Here is a 19,114-nt window from a genome sequence, read left to right as displayed (position 1 = left end):
ACTTGACACAACTGTGGGAAGCATTGGAGTCAACATGGTGCCAGCATCCCTGTGGAACGCTTTCGACACCTTGTAGAGTCCATGCCCCGACGAATTGAGGCTGTTCTGAGGGCAAAAGGGGGGTGCAACTCAATATTAGGAAGGTGTTCCTAATGTTTTGTACACTCAGTGTATATGAGATATTTGAGTAGCCTGACTCTGCAATGTGTTTTTAAGCTTTCTCAGTAAAGCGCTACGCATTTATAACACAACTTGACTAAATAACAAATAGCAGATGTTCTAAACCTTTTATAACATAAACATCTAGTTACAAAATATACAGAAGTGCAGGATATAATGAACAAGCTGAATGAAGCGTCTGTCTCCCACCACTGGACTGCCAGAGACCTCTGCACTGACTCCACCAGCCTTCAGGTGGCAGAGCAGAGCTGTGTTGTCATTCAATGTCCCTGTCCCTGTCCCTGTCCCTGCCCCTGTCCCTGTCCCTGTCCCTGTCCCTGTCCCTGTCCCTGTCCCTGCCCCTGTCCCTGTCCCTGTCCCTGTCCCTGCCCCTGCCCCTGCCCCTGTCCCTGTCCCTGTCCCTGTCCCTGTCCCTGTCCCTGCCCCTGTCCCTGTCCCTGTCCCTGTCCCTGCCCCTGTCCCTGTCCCTGTCCCTGCCCCTGTCCCTGTCCCTGTCCCTGTCCCTGTCCCTCCCCCTGTCTCTGTCCCTGTCCCTGTCCCTGTCCCTGTCCCTGCCCCTGTCCCTGCCCCTGTCCCTGTCCCTGTCCCTGCCCGCTAGCCTGCGTGTGTGTCTCCTCCTCCGTCCCAACCTCCTTGACAGAGCTGTTCTGAATCACCACCCCATTAATGCTGTAAGAGCTGTCCCATTGGCCGGGGCCACTGTTGGGGCGTGGCTGCTGCAGGGTGGAAGGCGTGCTATTGGAGGAGGCCAGGTTGTTGGTTCTCATGGGAACAGGGGGCCGGCCTAATGTTGACACCTTGGGCCTGACGTTGGAAGGGGTTAGGTCCTGTGGAGACGCAGAGAGAGGGCGTGGTGGCGGGGGTCTACAGCTCCTCCAGTATGCAGACACTACCGACAGGTCCACGATGCTGCTGCCCATATCCACCTTTATCCCTGTGTCCACGTCTGTCTCCTCTGCACCAATCAGAGCATCCACTTTGAGGCGAAAAGGCGGGACCAGGGAGGAGCTGAGGGAGTGGGAGTGGCTTCTGTGGTGGGCGGGGCTGGGGGAGGTCCCAGGGGAGGAGCAGGCGGCGTGGGAGCGAGAGCCACCAACCACTGCCAGACTGGGCAGGGAGAACAGGGAGCGGGTTCGACCAGTCCACCAGGCTTTAGAGCCAGCCTCCTCCTCCTCCTCCTCCTCACAGGCCAGAGGCAGGGAGGTCTGGGAGGCCTGGCTGGACCTGCAGTGGGTCTGGGGCAGGGAGAACAGGGAGTGGGTTCGACCAGTCCACCAGGCTCCTCCTCCTCCTCCTCACAGGCCAGAGGCAGGGAGAACAGGGAGCGGGTTCGACCAGTCCACCAGGCTTTAGAGCCAGCCTCCTCCTCCTCCTCCTCCTCACAGGCCAGAGGCAGGGAGAACAGGGAGCGGGTTCGACCAGTCCACCAGGCTTTAGAGCGAGCCTCCTCCTCCTCCTCCTCAGAGGCCAGAGGCAGGGAGGTCTGGGAGGCCTGGCTGGACCTGCAGTGGGTCTGGGGCAGGGTCCGGGAGTGGGACGAGGCCTGGCTGGACCTGCAGTGGGTCTGGGGCAGGGTCCGGGAGTGGGACGAGGCCTGGCTGGACCTGCAGTGGGTCTGGGGCAGGGTCCGGGAGTGGGACGAGGCCTGGCTGGACCTGCAGTGGGTCTGGGGCAGGGTCCGGGAGTGGGACGAGGCCTGGCTGGACCTGCAGTGGGTCTGGGGCAGGGTCCGGGAGTGGGACGAGGCCTGGCTGGGTCGGCGGGAGGGGGAGAGGAGCCTGGCTGGGAAAAAAAGTATTTAGTCAGCCACCAATTGTGCAAGTTCTCCCACTTAAAAAGATGAGAGAGGCCTGTAATTTTCATCATAGGTACACGTCAGAAAATCACATTGTAGGATTTTTAATGAATTTATTTGCAAATTATGGTGGAAAATAAGTATTTGGTCAATAACAAAAGTTTCTCAATACTTTGTTATATACCGTTTGTTAGCAACGACACAGGTCAAACGTTTTCTGTAAGTCTTCACAAGGTTTTCACACACTGTTGCTGGTATTTTGGCCCATTCCTCCATGCAGATCTCCTCTAGAGCAGTGATGTTTTGGGGCTGTCGCTGGGCAACACGGACTTTCAACTCCCTCCAAAGATTTTCTATGGGGTTGAGATCTGGAGACTGGCTAGGCCACTCCAGGACCTTGAAATGAATCTTACGAAGCCACTCCTTCGTTGCCCGGGCGGTGTGTTTGGGATCATTGTCATGCTTAAAGACCCAGCCCCGTTTCATCTTCAATGCCCTTGCTGATGGAAGGAGGTTTTCACTCAAAATCTCACGATACATGGCCCCATTCATTCTTTCCTTTACACGGATCAGTCGTCCTGGTCCCTTTGCAGAAAAACAGCCCCAAAGCATGATGTTTCCACCCCCATGCTTCACAGTAGGTATGGTGTTCTTTGGATGCAACTCAGCATTCTTTGTCCTCCAAACACGACGAGTTGAGTTTTTACCAAAAAGTTCTATTTTGGTTTCATCTGACCATATGACATTCTCCCAATCCTCTTCTGGATCATCCAAAAGCACTCTAGCAAACTTCAGACGGGCCTGGACATGTACTGGCTTAAGCAGGGGGACACGTCTGGCACTGCAGGATTTGAGTCCCTGGCGGCATAGTGTGTTACTGATGGTAGACTTTGTTACTTTGGTCCCAGCTCTCTGCAGGTCATTCACTAGGTCCCCCCGTGTGGTTCTGGGATTTTTGCTCACCGTTCTTGTGATCATTTTGACCCCACGGGGTGAGATCTTGCATGGAGCCCCAGATCGAGGGAGATTATCAGTGGTCTTGTATGTCTTCCATTTCCTAATAATTGCTCCCACAGTTGATTTCTTCAAACCAAGCTGCTTACCTATTGCAAATTAAGTCTTCCCAGCCTGGTGCAGGTCTACAATTTTGTTTCTGGTGTCCTTTGACAGCTCTTTGGTCTTGGCCATAGTGGAGTTTGAAGTGTGACTGTTTGAGGTTGTGTCTTTTATACTGATAACAAGTTCAAACAGGTGCCATTAATACAGGCAACGAGTGGAGGACAGAGGAGCCTCTTAAAGAAGAAGTTACAGGTCTGTGAGAGCCAGAAATCTTGCTTGTTTGTAGGTGACCAAATACTTATTTTCCACCATAATTTGCAAATAAATTCATTAAAAATCCTACAATGTGATTTTCTGGATTATTTTTTTCCCTCAATTTGTCTGTCATAGTTGACGTGTACCTATGATGAAAATTACAGGCCTCTCTCATCTTTTTAAATGGGAGAACTTGCACAATTGGTGGCTGACTAAATACTTTTTTTCCCCCACTGTATATTGTTGTTAGCTGTCAGGAGCCTCAGGTGAATACCAAGCTGAACACTGATCTAACATCAGCTTCACCTGCCCTGTTCCTAACCTTTACCACCGGGAGGTGATAAGACAAACTGACCTTAGATCAGGTGTCAGGAGACAATCTCCCATTGTGTGAGAGGTCAGATGGGAGAGAACGTCTCTTTCTGGGATGAAACGCAGCCAAGAAATGTCAACTAACTTCACTGCTGTATTTCACTATTAACTTCTGCGGACTAGGTTAGGGGTATTCTGATGTTGGAAGAAAGGGCTGATGAGGTGGAGGGGCTTGGAGGGCTTGGAGGGGCTTGGAGGGGCTTGGAGGGGCTTCCAGTTCAAAGTAACCTACAGAGGGAGGTTCAATTCAACTGCAAGGTGATCTGCAGGAATCAGCTAAATTGACACATGGTGTCGAGAAGTTAGCATTTTCCACTTTAACATTGATGGAAGCTGTTGGGGTTGAAGTAAAAGTCAATGACAAGGCATCACACAACACCCAGCCTATTGCTTACAGCTGCCCTGAATACTGACACACACTAACCTACACACACTAACCTACACACACACTAACCTACACACACACTAACCTACACACACACTAACCTACACACACTAACCTACACACACACTAACCTACACACACTAACCTACACACACTAACCTACACACACTAACCTACACACACACTAACCTACACACACTAACCTACACACACTAACCTACACACACTAACCTACACACACACTAACCTACACACACACTAACCTACACACACACTAACCTACACACACACTAACCTACACACACTAACCTACACACACTAACCTACACACACACTAACCTACACACACACTAACCTACACACACACTAACCTACACACACTAACCTACACACACTAACCTACACACACACTAACCTACACACACACTAACCTACACACACACTAACCTACACACACACTAACCTACACACACTAACCTACACACACACTAACCTACACACACACTAACCTACACACACTAACCTACACACACACTAACCTACACACACACTAACCTACACACACTAACCTACACACACACTAACCTACACACACACTAACCTACACACACACTAACCTACACACACACTAACCTACACACACACTAACCTACACACACTAACCTACACACACACTAACCTACACACACTAACCTACACACACTAACCTACACACACACACTAACCTACACACACTAACCTACACACACACTAACCTACACACACACTAACCTACACACACTAACCTACACACACTAACCTACACACACACTAACCTACACACACACTAACCTACACACACTAACCTACACACACACTAACCTACACACACACTAACCTACACACACTAACCTACACACACACTAACCTACACACACTAACCTACACACACTAACCTACACACACTAACCTACACACACACTAACCTACACACACTAACCTACACACACTAACCTACACACACACTAACCTACACACACTAACCTACACACACTAACCTACACACACACTAACCTACACACACACTAACCTACACACACACTAACCTACACACACTAACCTACACACACACTAACCTACACACACTAACCTACACACACACTAACCTACACACACACTAACCTACACACACACTAACCTACACACACTAACCTACACACACACTAACCTACACACACTAACCTACACACACTAACCTACACACACACTAACCTACACACACACTAACCTACACACACTAACCTACACACACACTAACCTACACACACACTAACCTACACACACTAACCTACACACACACTAACCTACACACACACTAACCTACACACACTAACCTACACACACTAACCTACACACACACTAACCTACACACACTAACCTACACACACACTAACCTACACACACACTAACCTACACACACTAACCTACACACACTAACCTACACACACACTAACCTACACACACTAACCTACACACACACTAACCTACACACACTAACCTACACACACACTAACCTACACACACACTAACCTACACACACACTAACCTACACACACTAACCTACACACACTAACCTACACACACACTAACCTACACACACTAACCTACACACACACTAACCTACACACACACTAACCTACACACACTAACCTACACACACTAACCTACACACACTAACCTACACACACTAACCTACACACACACTAACCTACACACACTAACCTACACACACACTAACCTACACACACACTAACCTACACACACTAACCTACACACACACTAACCTACACACACACTAACCTACACACACTAACCTACACACACACTAACCTACACACACACTAACCTACACACACACTAACCTACACACACACTAACCTACACACACTAACCTACACACACACTAACCTACACACACACTAACCTACACACACTAACCTACACACACACTAACCTACACACACACTAACCTACACACACACTAACCTACACACACACTAACCTACACACACTAACCTACACACACACTAACCTACACACACACTAACCTACACACACTAACCTACACACACACTAACCTACACACACTAACCTACACACACACTAACCTACACACACACTAACCTACACACACTAACCTACACACACACTAACCTACACACACACTAACCTACACACACTAACCTACACACACTAACCTACACACACACTAACCTACACACACTAACCTACACACACACTAACCTACACACACATAACCTACACACACACTAACCTACACACACACTAACCTACACACACACACTAACCTACACACACACTAACCTACACACACTAACCTACACACACACTAACCTACACACACACTAACCTACACACACACTAACCTACACACACACTAACCTACACACACACTAACCTACACACACACTAACCTACACACACACTAACCTACACACACACTAACCTACACACACTAACCTACACACACACTAACCTACACACACTAACCTACACACACTAACCTACACACACACTAACCTACACACACACTAACCTACACACACACTAACCTACACACACTAACCTACACACACACTAACCTACACACACTAACCTACACACACACTAACCTACACACACACTAACCTACACACACTAACCTACACACACACTAACCTACACACACACTAACCTACACACACACTAACCTACACACACACTAACCTACACACACACTAACCTACACACACTAACCTACACACACACTAACCTACACACACACTAACCTACACACACACTAACCTACACACACACTAACCTACACACACTAACCTACACACACACTAACCTACACACACACTAACCTACACACACTAACCTACACACACACTAACCTACACACACTAACCTACACACACACTAACCTACACACACTAACCTACACACACTAACCTACACACACTAACCTACACACACTAACCTACACACACTAACCTACACACACACTAACCTACACACACACTAACCTACACACACACTAACCTACACACACACTAACCTACACACACTAACCTACACACACACTAACCTACACACACACTAACCTACACACACACTAACCTACACACACTAACCTACACACACACTAACCTACACACACTAACCTACACACACACTAACCTACACACACTAACCTACACACACACTAACCTACACACACACTAACCTACACACACACTAACCTACACACACACTAACCTACACACACTAACCTACACACACACTAACCTACACACACACTAACCTACACACACTAACCTACACACACACTAACCTACACACACTAACCTACACACACACTAACCTACACACACACTAACCTACACACACTAACCTACACACACACTAACCTACACACACACTAACCTACACACACACTAACCTACACACACTAACCTACACACACACTAACCTACACACACTAACCTACACACACTAACCTACACACACACTAACCTACACACACACTAACCTACACACACACTAACCTACACACACACTAACCTACACACACTAACCTACACACACACTAACCTACACACACTAACCTACACACACACTAACCTACACACACACTAACCTACACACACTAACCTACACACACACTAACCTACACACACTAACCTACACACACACTAACCTACACACACTAACCTACACACACACTAACCTACACACACACTAACCTACACACACTAACCTACACACACACTAACCTACACACACTAACCTACACACACACTAACCTACACACACTAACCTACACACACACTAACCTACACACACACTAACCTACACACACTAACCTACACACACACTAACCTACACACACTAACCTACACACACACTAACCTACACACACACTAACCTACACACACACTAACCTACACACACACTAACCTACACACACACTAACCTACACACACTAACCTACACACACACTAACCTACACACACTAACCTACACACACTAACCTACACACACACTAACCTACACACACACTAACCTACACACACACTAACCTACACACACTAACCTACACACACTAACCTACACACACACTAACCTACACACACACTAACCTACACACACTAACCTACACACACTAACCTACACACACTAACCTACACACACTAACCTACACACACACTAACCTACACACACACTAACCTACACACACTAACCTACACACACTAACCTACACACACACTAACCTACACACACACTAACCTACACACACTAACCTACACACACACTAACCTACACACACTAACCTACACACACACTAACCTACACACACACTAACCTACACACACTAACCTACACACACTAACCTACACACACTAACCTACACACACTAACCTACACACACTAACCTACACACACACTAACCTACACACACTAACCTACACACACTAACCTACACACACACTAACCTACACACACACTAACCTACACACACACTAACCTACACACACACTAACCTACACACACACTAACCTACACACACACTAACCTACACACACTAACCTACACACACACTAACCTACACACACACTAACCTACACACACTAACCTACACACACACTAACCTACACACACTAACCTACACACACACTAACCTACACACACACTAACCTACACACACTAACCTACACACACACTAACCTACACACACACTAACCTACACACACTAACCTACACACACACTAACCTACACACACACTAACCTACACACACACTAACCTACACACACACTAACCTACACACACTAACCTACACACACTAACCTACACACACACTAACCTACACACACTAACCTACACACACACTAACCTACACACACACTAACCTACACACACTAACCTACACACACACTAACCTACACACACACTAACCTACACACACTAACCTACACACACTAACCTACACACACTAACCTACACACACACTAACCTACACACACTAACCTACACACACACTAACCTACACACACTAACCTACACACACACTAACCTACACACACACTAACCTACACACACTAACCTACACACACACTAACCTACACACACTAACCTACACACACACACTAACCTACACACACTAACCTACACACACACTAACCTACACACACACTAACCTACACACACTAACCTACACACACACTAACCTACACACACACTAACCTACACACACACTAACCTACACACACACTAACCTACACACACACTAACCTACACACACTAACCTACACACACACTAACCTACACACACTAACCTACACACACAATAACCTACACACACACTAACCTACACACACACTAACCTACACACACACTAACCTACACACACTCTAACCTACACACACACTAACCTACACACACACTAACCTACACACACTAACCTACACACACAATAACCTACACACACACTAACCTACACACACACTAACCTACACACACACTAACCTACACACACACTAACCTACACACACACACTAACCTACACACACACACTAACCTACACACACACTAACCTACACACACACTAACCTACACACACTAACCTACACACACACTAACCTACACACACACTAACCTACACACACACTAACCTACACACACACTAACCTACACACACTAACCTACACACACACTAACCTACACACACACTAACCTACACACACTAACCTACACACACACTAACCTACACACACTAACCTACACACACACTAACCTACACACACACTAACCTACACACACACTAACCTACACACACTAACCTACACACACACTAACCTACACACACTAACCTACACACACACTAACCTACACACACACTAACCTACACACACACACTAACCTACACACACACTAACCTACACACACACTAACCTACACACACTAACCTACACACACACTAACCTACACACACTAACCTACACACATACTAACCTACACACACTAACCTACACACACACTAACCTACACACACTAACCTACACACACACTAACCTACACACACACTAACCTACACACACTAACCTACACACACACTAACCTACACACACACTAACCTACACACACTAACCTACACACACACTAACCTACACACACACTAACCTACACACACACTAACCTACACACACACTAACCTACACACACTAACCTACACACACACTAACCTACACACACACTAACCTACACACACTAACCTACACACACACTAACCTACACACACTAACCTACACACACACTAACCTACACACACACTAACCTACACACACACTAACCTACACACACTAACCTACACACACACTAACCTACACACACTAACCTACACACATACTAACCTACACACACTAACCTACACACACACTAACCTACACACACTAACCTACACACACACTAACCTACACACACTAACCTACACACACACTAACCTACACACACACTAACCTACACACACTAACCTACACACACACTAACCTACACACACTAACCTACACACACTAACCTACACACACACTAACCTACACACACACTAACCTACACACACTAACCTACACACACTAACCTACACACACTAACCTACACACACACTAACCTACACACACTAACCTACACACACACTAACCTACACACACACTAACCTACCCCCAACTCCTACCCCCCCCCCTCCCCCCCCTTCCCTCCCCCACCCCACCCCACACTCCACCACACACACACTAACCACCCACACACTAACCTACACACACTAACCTACACACACACTAACCTACACACACACTAACCTACACCCACAACCTACCACACACACTAACCTACACCACACACTAACACACTAACCTACACACACACTAACCTACACACACTAACCTACACACACTAACCTACACACACTAACCTACACACACACTAACCTACACACACTAACCTACACACACACTAACCTACACACACACTAACCTACACACACTAACCTACACACACACTAACCTACACACACTAACCTACACACACTAACCTACACACACACTAACCTACACACACACTAACCTACACACACTAACCTACACACACACTAACCTACACACACTAACCTACACACACACTAACCTACACACACACTAACCTACACACACACTAACCTACACACACACTAACCTACACACACACTAACCTACACACACACTAACCTACACACACACTAACCTACACACACTAACCAACACACACACTAACCTACACACACTAACCTACACACACACTAACCTACACACACACTAACCTACACACACTAACCTACACACACACTAACCTACACACACACTAACCTACACACACTAACCTACACACACTAACCTACACACACTAACCTACACACACACTAACCTACACACACACTAACCTACACACACACCAACCTACACACACACTAACCTACACACACACTAACCTACACACACTAACCTACACACACACTAACCTACACACACACTAACCTACACACACTAACCTACACACACTAACCTACACACACACTAACCTACACACTCACTAACCTACACACACTAACCTACACACACACTAACCTATACACACACTAACCTACACACACACTAACCTACACACACACTAACCTACACACACACTAACCTACACACACTAACCTACACACACACTAACCTACACACACTAACCTACACACACAATAACCTACACACACACTAACCTACACACACACTAACCTACACACACACTAACCTACACACACTCTAACCTACACACACACTAACCTACACACACACTAACCTACACACACTAACCTACACACACAATAACCTACACACACACTAACCTACACACACACTAACCTACACACACACTAACCTACACACACACTAACCTACACACACACACTAACCTACACACACACTAACCTACACACACACTAACCTACACACACACTAACCTACACACACACTAACCTACACACACACTAACCTACACACACTAACCTACACACACACTAACCTACACACACACTAACCTACACACACTAACCTACACACACACTAACCTACACACACACTAACCTACACACACACTAACCTACACACACTAACCTACACACACTAACCTACACACACACTAACCTACACACACTAACCTACACACATACTAACCTACACACACTAACCTACACACACACTAACCTACACACACTAACCTACACACACACTAACCTACACACACACTAACCTACACACACTAACCTACACACACACTAACCTACACACACACTAACCTACACACACTAACCTACACAACAAAGTAATCAGCAACATACCAGGGAGAGTCGTTGATTAAAAGCTGAAAACAACACATTTATAAAGCAATCAATTAAACAGAATCCCAAAACTCTCTATTTCAAGGTTGAATTAATATATAATTGACATCGTTACAATTAATCAAACTATCAGATCTGTGTCAAAGGAACACATTAAATGTGTTGTTAATTAAAGATAGTAATTTGTTACACATTGCCTGCTACTTTCAACAAAAGCATTAGGGTTTTAAGTTTGCCATGGCAGATGTCCTCGTGCTTAGTGCCAAGCAGCAGGTGGATGGGTGAACAGCGAGCTCAGGAACCTTTCCAAAGTAAATTAAGTGTCGTGGCCCCCCCCAGCCGGCCCCCATGTGATCAAAACATTCTGCAGCCTGACCTCCTCCTGCTTTAATCTGTCAAACCAAAGTAGCCCTTTTCAAATAAACCTAGTGGCCTCATGGGTGGAATGTTGTTAATAGTTTTCAGAATTTCAGAATGAATCAACATTATTTAAAAAACCCGCCAAAAATCCGGTGTTTCTATGTCAAACAGTTTTGTAATGTGACCTATATAAAGAGTGATACTGGGACGGAAACCCAAAATGCATTTCAACTCTTTATCTGACATGGTACAGGTGGCTTTTTTAAGCCCATAACTATGTGTGTCAGATGTAGATTTGTTCAAGACTACCAAGAAACACTCCGCGTGACCCTGATTTAGCCCACTGCAGTAAAAGGTCAATGAGCTTTGCGAGACTTGATGATTGGATCACTTGTCTCCCTCACCTACAGGTCATAGTTCAGGAGACAAATGAAGGTCTCGCATAACATAGGAATAACCAGTGGTGGAAAAAGTACCCAATTGTCATCGTTGAGTAAAAGTAAAGATGCCTTAATTGAAAATGACTCAAGTAAAAGTGAAAGTCGCTCAGTAAAATACTACTTGAGTAAAAGTCTAAAAGTATCTGGTTTTAAATATACTTCATTATCAAAAGTTAAAGTACACATCATTTCAAATTCCTCATATTAAGCAAACCAGATGGCGCCATTTTTATTTATTTATTCACTGATAAACTGGGGCACATTCCAACACTCTGACATCATTTACAAACAAAGCATGTGTGTTTTAGTGAGTCCACCAGATCAGAGGCAGTAGGGATGACCAGGGATGTTCTCTTGATAAACGTGTGAATTTGATCATTTTCCTGTCCTGCTAAGCATTCAAAATGTAACGAGTACTTTTGGGTGTCAGGGAAAATGTCTGGAGTAGAAAGTACAATATTTTCTTTAGGAATGTAGTGAAGTAAAAGTAAAAGTTGTCAAAAATATACATAGTAAAGTAAAGTACAGATACCCCCCAAAAAATACTTAAGTAGTACTTTAAAGTATTTTTACTTAAGTACTTTACACCACTGGGAATAACATGTTGATACAGTAGCAAGCCTGGAGTAGACTAACCAGAAGAGAAAGACATTACGAGCTTTTCAAGACCTGTAAGGTTCCCAACTCCCCGCAACACACTCACTCACCCTCCAGTCTCAGCTCCTGAATCCACAAGCTTTTCAAGACCTGTAAAGTTCCCAACTCCCCGCAACACACTCACTCACCCTCCAGTCTCTGCTCCTGAATCCACAAGCTTTTCAAGACCTGTAAGGTTCCCAACTCCCCGCAACCCACTCACTCACCCTCCAGTCTCTGCTCCTGAATCCACAAGCTTTTCAAGACCTGTAAGGTTCCCAACTCCCCGCAACACACTCACTCACCCTCCAGTCTCTGCTCCTGAATCCACAAGCTTTTCAAGACCTGTAAGGTTCCCAACTCCCCGCAACACACTCACTCACCCTCCAGTCTCTGCTCCTGAATCCACAAGCTTTTCAAGACCTGTAAAGTTCCCAACTCCCCGCAACACACTCACTCACCCTTCAGTCTCTGCTCCTGAATCCACAAGCTTTTCAAGACCTGTAAGGTTCCCAACTCCCCGCAACACACTCACTCACCCTCCAGTCTCTGCTCCTGAATCCATGCAGTCATCTTCTGTTGAATTCTTGTCCATCTCAGAGGATAACAACATCTGTAGTCCCGTGTAGCTCAGTTGGTAGAGCATGGCGCTTGCGACGCCAGGGTTGTGGGTTCGATTCCCACTTGGGACCAGTATATAAAATAAAATAAATGTGTGCGCTAACTGTAAGTCGCTCTGGATAAGAGCGTCTGCTAAAAATGTAAAAAAAATATTTTTTTATTTAGTTTGAATATTTTTGTACATTTGTCCTGAACCTTTGTTGATGTGCGACTCAAACGTTATTTTTTTCTATGTTAAAATAAGAGACGCCACAGAAGAGGAGAGAAGAGAAGAGGTGCGTACAGCTACTTCTCTCTTGCAGCAGAACAACATTCTCTCAAACTCTCCACCAGCAAAAAGGCTGGCACCTCTACAGACTTTTGTTTCACTGCATAATCCCCGCTCCTTGAGCAAATGGTTGCCTTTATTGCCACCATGTGGTAGAGAGAGGTACTGTTGTACCTACTTTGATACAACGGTAGGCTAGAATGTATGATGATCACACATTGTATTATATTGTACAATTATAGAGGATAATGTTTTTAGACACCTAAACAATTCACACAGTGATTCCATTCCATTCACAACTCTCAGTGTCATGATAGGGTTGGTAATCTTAGCCCGTAACACCTCACAATCTTCTACAGATGCACCATTGAGAGCATCCTGTAGGGGCTGTATCACCGCCTGGTACGGCAACTGCACCGCACGCAACCGCAGGGCTCTCCAGAGGGTGGTGAAGGTCAGCCCAACGCATCACCGGGGGGCACACTGCCTGCCCTCCAGGACACCTACAGCACACGGTGTCACAGGAAGGCCAAGCAAATCATCAAGGACCTCAGCCACCCGAGCCACGGCCTGTTCACCCCGCTATCATCCAGAAGGTGGAGACAGTACAGGTGCATCAAAGCTGGGACAGAGAGACTGGTAAACAGCTTTTATCTACAGGCCATCAGAATGTTAAACATTTACCACTAGCCGGCCTCTGCCCAGTACCCTGGCCTGAACTTTAGTCACTGTTACTAGCTGGCTACCACTAGCTGGCTACCACTCTGTACTCACCCCTGCACCTTAGAGACTGCTGCCCTATGTACATAGTCATTCAACACTGGTCACTTCAATAATGTTTACATACTGTTTACCCACTTCATATGTATATATACTGTATTCTAGTCATGGTTCATCCTATATAACTACTGCTGTACACACCTTTTATATTCATATACTGTCCATAATGTCTATACACACCATCCTATACATACATATATATATATATATATATATATATATTCCGGACTCTGACATTATTTTGGGGATTTGTGTGGATTGTTTTGTATTGTTAGGTATTACTGCACTGTTGGTACTGGGAACATAAGCATTTCACTACACCTGAGATAACATCTGCAAAAATATGTGTACGCGACCAATAAAATGTAATTTGAATCCCCAATGTCTCCAAATTGTGAACTAGACATTCGTTTGGCGTCAGGCTCTGTGATTGTCCTCCTTCCCCCCTCTGTCTTTCATCTAAATCTGTTTGGGTTATTTTGTTCTGTAAAGACAGAGCCTAGACAGCCATTGGGATTTGTGTTGTAAATAAGCCCAAGTGTTGTCCAATTGATAGAGAAGGAGATAGGAATTTAATATCAAAACACCCTTTACTATCACCCCTCCTTCTCATTGGTCTGGTAGAGAGAGGGGTGTTCCTTGGACTCCTTCTCACTGGTCTGGTAGAGAGGGGGTGTGGTCTGATAGAGAGGGGGTGTTCCTTGGCCTCCTTCTCATTGGTCTGATAGAGAGGGGGTGTTCCTTGGCCTCCTTCTCATTGGTCTGGTAGAGAGGGGGTGTTCCTTGGACTCCTCATTGGTCTGGTAGAGAGCGGGTGTTCCTTGGACTCCTCATTGGTCTGATAGAGAGAGGGGGTGTTCCTTGGTCTCCTCATTGGTCTGATAGAGAGAGGGGTGTTCCTTGGCCTCCTTATCATTGGTCTGGTAGAGAGGGGGTGTGGTCTGATAGAGAGGGGGTGTTCCTTGGACTCCTCATTGGTCTGATAGAGAGGGGGGTGTTCCTTGGCCTCCTTCTCATTGGTCTGATAGAGAGAGGGTGTTCCTTGGACTCCTCATTGGTCTGATAGAGAGGGGGTGTTCCTTGGACTCCTCATTGGTCTGACAGAGAGAGGGGGTGTGGTCTGGTTCCTTGTGGTCTCTCCTTATTACGTAATTATTATCCAAGATACTCCTGACCATTACACTCATAACCAAGAACTATCACTAACATCACACGGGGCTATTGTATTACAGTACATCTGATCAACTCCCCCTCTCTGTTTCAACAGAACTCAGAGTGTCATGATGACTAGGCCTACTGGATCACAGTAGTTTATTTGAGAGTTTAAATTGAATAGCATTCCTTGCACGCTGTGGATTATTCAAACACTCAACCACTCTGATAAACAGATCCTAATATGAACCAATATGTGAAACCCACTTAGCCTGAGGTGTGAGCATGAGGTGGAATGTAGCATGACACTTAGGCTGTGTTTACACAACCAGCCCTATTCTGATCTTTTCACCAATTATTGGCAAAAGATCTGATCTGATTGGTGAACAGATCAGAATTAGGCTGCCTTCTTGCACTTTCCACAGCCATGACGGGATCTGTCTAAATGTTGAAGTCAGCCCTTTGTTGCTGTTGTCTCCGCTGAACCTACACATAACATACATTTTACATAGATAAAACCACACACCTGCATCCGAAAGAAAAGACGAAACATTTGTAGAGCACAAACATGTTCTTCCCATTGTCGCCTCTTTCTACAACATAGACACACAATACACAGGACTGGGATCAGTGGAGAAGCCTAGCCATCGTTCACACATACAGTACCTTAGCTAGCTAGTAACCACATGTTGAACTGAACTGGGATCAGTGGAGGAGCCAGACATCGTTCATACATCCAATACCTTAGCTAGCTAGTAACCGCATGTTGAACTGAACTGGGATCAGTGGAGGAGCCAGACATCGTTCATACATCCAATACCTTAGCTAGCTAGTAACCACATGTTGAACTCAGAATGTTAATATCATCCTAAAAAGTACAATTACAATTGCATCTTAACAATACCATCCACTTATGAGTAAATTCTAAATATACAACATTATTCGTGAACAAAACACTGTGTGTCATGACTTTGCGCTTAAAGGAATCTAACTTTTCTGAAAAAATGACAGACAAAGCGTCGCCTACCTCTCATAGTGCATCAAAATGATTTGAGCACGAGCACGCAGGGCAAAACGTTAAGTACACACTCCCCTATTCCCAGGATGCAGACATGCATAAAAACAAATCAACATGCTACACTAATATAGGAACCTGGTGAAATTCACAAAGTATTTTAACAACTGTTACACTGTTGTCCCCGCTGAACCTCACGTGTAACAATGTTCCACTATAACCGTGACGATCTAATAGGCTCCATCACTCCTACAAATCTCTTGTTAATAAAATGACTCAAGGTGTAAATATTTTCCCTTTCTTGGCCCAGTGCAGTCAAAAACGTGATTCCCCCCCCCCCCCCCCTGTTTTATATATAATTCCACACTATGAGGTTGGAATAATACTGTTAAATTGTAAAACAATTATTATAATGGCATTTTAGTGTAAGAGCTGTTTGAAAAGACTAGCTGGAATTTCAGCCTGTGTGGTGGAGTTTTGGCCTTCCTGGTGACATAACAATTTTAATTGAAAACAATCACAGTAAGGTACTTAATTGTTACCCAGAAATGATTTGATATTGAGATAAAAACAGCTGCACTGGACCTTTAAGTGAATCCCAATTAGTTGACATTACACATCAGAAGCTGGGAGGCAGCAGATTCCCGACAGAGCAAATATAAAGCTGTGGTCTATTTTTAAGGCTCTGGTTGTCCTCTTATCACAAGGCGAGTGACAGACACAAGAATATGCAGTCTGATCTATGATGACGTTCTATTATTGTGATACAGACAAATGAAGAATAAAGGTTTCTTCTGAGAGTGGGAGTTGTGTGTGTCTGTTAGTTTCCGGAGTTATAGCCTATTACAAAATACAGATGAGCTGAAATATGAGTCTTGGTGATTGATGATTGGAAGTTTTTATGTCCAAATCACTTCTGTGAAATGAACCCACTGCGCCAGTGAGTAAAGGGTGGACTTTTGGTGCTTTCAAAGCAACTGGGAATTCCGAAAGAAACAAAAAAAAAAGAGGTACATTAATGACGTCAGCGATCTTCAGGTCGGAAAGACGGAGCTCTAGAAAGATGCCGGAGTTCGATGAACATTCAAACGATTATTCCCATTGGAGCTCGTTTTTTTTTTTGCGAGTTCCCAGTTGTGTTGAATGCCCTGAAATGTCCGACTTGTTTAAAATACGGCATTTATCCCCATGATGTGAACTCCTTGAACCTTTTTTTATTTTGGACGTGCCCCCGGATTTGATTGGGCAGCAAGAGACCAACGCCTTCTGACGGCTCGTCAAACAGAAACCTGCTCCACGGATAGGATTTTGTCAACGTCACTGGAAGGAGTCGCGCATTGGT

At 45.1% G+C, this 19,114-nt stretch overlaps 1 long non-coding RNA gene across 6 annotated transcripts; it reads right to left on the bottom strand.

Annotated features, from left to right (window-relative positions):
* Window positions 1–3,853: 3,853 nt before the first annotated feature.
* On the bottom strand, window positions 3,854–9,510 carry LOC311143737. 6 transcript variants are annotated; one of them, XR_014614440.1, is made up of 5 exons: window positions 7,083–9,510; window positions 6,597–7,040; window positions 4,832–6,283; window positions 4,278–4,753; window positions 3,854–4,205 (listed from the first exon to the last, which is right to left on the bottom strand). It is a non-coding gene; the product is annotated as an uncharacterized lncRNA (long non-coding RNA). The 6 variants fall into 6 exon arrangements; XR_014614441.1 differs by having other exon boundaries at window positions 3,854–4,369; window positions 4,432–4,753; XR_014614442.1 differs by having other exon boundaries at window positions 3,854–4,663; window positions 4,696–4,753.
* Between the last annotated feature and the right edge of the window lie 9,604 nt (window positions 9,511–19,114).

This window comes from Coregonus lavaretus, assembly GCF_964263955.1.
Source record: "Coregonus lavaretus genome assembly, chromosome: 16".
NCBI lineage: Eukaryota > Metazoa > Chordata > Actinopteri > Salmoniformes > Salmonidae > Coregonus > Coregonus lavaretus.
Note: the sequence above shows the minus strand (reverse complement) of the source record. Positions and strands in the feature narration are given on the sequence as shown.